This window comes from Prionailurus bengalensis, chromosome E1 (assembly GCF_016509475.1).
Source record: "Prionailurus bengalensis isolate Pbe53 chromosome E1, Fcat_Pben_1.1_paternal_pri, whole genome shotgun sequence".
NCBI classification, from domain to species: domain Eukaryota; kingdom Metazoa; phylum Chordata; class Mammalia; order Carnivora; family Felidae; genus Prionailurus; species Prionailurus bengalensis.
Window position 1 is genome coordinate 32,871,292 of NC_057347.1, and position 3,156 is coordinate 32,874,447.

At 38.0% G+C, this 3,156-nt stretch overlaps 1 non-coding gene across 1 annotated transcript; it reads right to left on the reverse strand.

Annotated features, from left to right (window-relative positions):
• Positions 1-2,852: 2,852 nt before the first annotated feature.
• On the reverse strand, positions 2,853-2,956 carry LOC122486192. Its single transcript, XR_006298049.1, has one exon. It is a non-coding gene; the product is annotated as a U6 spliceosomal RNA (small nuclear RNA).
• Between the last annotated feature and the right edge of the window lie 200 nt (positions 2,957-3,156).

Below are 3,156 nucleotides of genomic sequence, written 5' to 3' on the forward strand. Positions count from 1 at the left end.
TATATATGTATACATATATTAACTACATATACACACATGTATATATACGCACGTATATACATATATATGTATATATATACATGTATATATATACGTGTATATATATATACGTGTGTATATATATATATCATCTTATTACATCACACACCTTTCCTTTAAAGTAAGTATAATTATCTCCATCTATAAATGAGAAAATGGAAAATGCAGATGTTAAGTAACTTGCTTAAAGTCATACAGGTCATAGGGTGAAAACAGAGAAGCAAACACCAGACTGTCTAATTTCATAATATTTCCCTTTACACTATCCTAGATTTGGAAACTCATTAAAAGGTGGGGTCCTAAGAAGTCATCAACCGCACATCCCTTTTTATTAGCAATTTGTTTAAAATACTGGCAACTGTCAGGTTACTCAAAGGATATCCTTTTCACTCAAACAAGAAAACTGGACCAAAATGGTTCCTTTACCACCACCACCCCTTTTTTTTTTTTAATTTATATCCAAATCAGTTAGTATATAGTGAAACAATGATTTCAGGAGTAGATTCCTTAACGTCCCTTACCTATTTAGCCCATCCCCCTCCCACAACCCCTCCAGCAACCCTGTTTGTTCTCCATATTTATGAGTCTCTTCTGTTCTGTCACCTTCCCTGTTTTTACATTATTTTTGTTTCCCTTCCCTTATGTTCATCTGTTTTGTCTCTTAAAGTCCTCATATGAGTGAAGTCATATGATTTTTGTCTTTCTCTGACTGACTAATTTCACTTAGCATAAAACCCTCCAGTTCCATCCACATAGTTGCAAATGGCAAGATTTCATTCTTTTTGATTGCTGGGTAAGACTCCATTGTATATATATACACCACATTTTCTTTATCCATGCATCTATTGATGGACATTTGGGCTCTTTCCATATTTTGACTCTTGTTGATAGTGCTGTATAAACATGGGGGTGCATGTGTCCCTTCGAAAGAGCACATCCCTTGGATAAATGCCTAGAAGTGCAATTGCTGAGTCATAGGGTAGTTATATTTTTAGTTTTTGAGGAACCTCCATACTGTTTTCCAGAGTGGTTGCACCAGCTTGCATTCCAACCAACAGTGCAAAAGAGATCCTCTTTCTCCGCATCCTCGCCAACATCTGTTGTTGCCTGAGTTGTTAATGTTAGCCATTCTGACAGGTGTGAGGTGGTATCTCATTGCGTTTTTGACTTGTATTTCCCTGATGATGAGTGATGTGGAGCATTTTTTCATGTTTCGGTTGGCCATCTGGATGTCTTCCTTGCAGAAATGTCTATTCATGTATTTTGCCCATTACTTCACTGGATTATTTGTTTTTGGGGTGTTGAGTTTGATAAGTTCTTTATAAATTTTGGATACTAACCCTTTATCTGATATGTCATTTGCAAATATCTTCTCCCATGCCATCAGTTGCCTTTTCGTTTTGCTGATTATTTCCTTTGCTGTGCAGAAGCTTTTATTTTGATGAGGTCCCAGTAGTTCATTTTTGCTTTTGTTTCCCTTGCCTTCGGAGACCTGTTGAGTAAGAAGTTGCTGTGGGCAAGATTAAAGAGATTTTTGCCTGCTTTCTCCTCAAGGATTTTGATGGCTTCCTGTCTTACATCGAGGTCTTTCATCCATTTTGAGTTCATTTTTGTGTGTGGTTTAAGAAAGTGGTCCAGGTTCATTCTTCTGGATGTCACTGTCCAGTTTTCCCAGCACCACTTGCTGAAGAGACTGTCTTTATTCCATTGGATTTTCTTTCCTGCTTTGTCAAATATTAGTTGGCCATATATTTGTGGGTCCATTTCTGGGTTCTCTATTCTGTTCCATTGATCTGAGTGTCTGTTCTTGTGCCAGTACCATACTGTTTTGATGATTACACCTTTGTAGGATAGCTTGAAGTCTGGGAATGTGCCTCCTGCTTTGGTTTTCTTTTTCAAGATTGCTTTGGCTCTTCGGGGTCTTTTCTGGTTCCATACACATTTTAGGATTATTTGTTCTAGCTCTGTGAAGAATGCTGGTGTTATTTTGATAGGGATTGCATTGAATATGTAGATTGTTTTGGGTGGTATCGACATTTTCACAATATTTGTTCTTCCTATCCAGGAGCATGGAATCTTTTTTCCATTTTTTTGTGTCTTCTTCAATTTCTTTCATAAGCTTTCTATAGTTTTCAGTGTATAGATTGTTCACCTCTTTGTTTAGATTTATTCCTAGGTATTTTATGGTTTTTGGTGCAACTGTAAGTGGGATTGATTCTCTGATTTCTCTTTCTGTCGCTTCATTGTTGCTGTATAGGAATGCAACCGATTTCTGTACGTTGGTTTTATATCCTGCAACTTTGCTGAAATCACTAATCAGCTCTAGCAGTTTTTTGGTGGAATCTTTTGGGTTTTCCATATAGAGTATGATGTCATCTGTAAAGAGTGAAAGTTTGACCTCCTCCTGGACGATCTGGATGCCTTTTATTTCTTTCTATTGTCTGATTGCAGAGGCTAAGACTTCCAATACTATGCTGAGTAACAGTGGCGAGAATGGACATTGCTGTCTTGTTCCTGACCTTAGGGGGAAAGTTCTCAGTTTTTGCCCCTTGAGGATATTAGTGTTGGGTCGTTCATATATGGCTCTTATGATCTCAAGGTATGCTCCTTCTATCCCTACTTTCTTGAGGGTTTTTATCAAGAAAGGATGCTGTATTTTGTCAAATGCTTTCTCTGCATCTATTGAGAGGATCATATGGTTCTTGAACTTTCTTTTACTGATGTGATGAGTCACGTTAATTGTTTTGCAGATATTGAACCAGCCCTGCATCCCAGGTATTAATCCCGCTTGGTCGTGGTGAATAATAATTTTAAAAAATATGGAACGCCTCACGAATTTGCATATCATCCTTGTGCAGGGGCCATGCTACTGTTCTGTGTTGGTTCCAATGTTAGTATATGTACTGCCATAGGGAGCCACCACCACCCCCTATGTTAAAAGTTTTACTGTATGCCATGCCAAAGCATGGCCTTGCTAATATGTTGTCCATGGCGAATCTGCAAAAACATAAGGAAAGTAGATGGAATCTCCCTCATTCTAGAACAGTAAAATCATCTCATCAGCTGCCTGCCCTGGGAGTGAACACTCAGAAAAGTCACTGCAAGCTGTATTAGGTA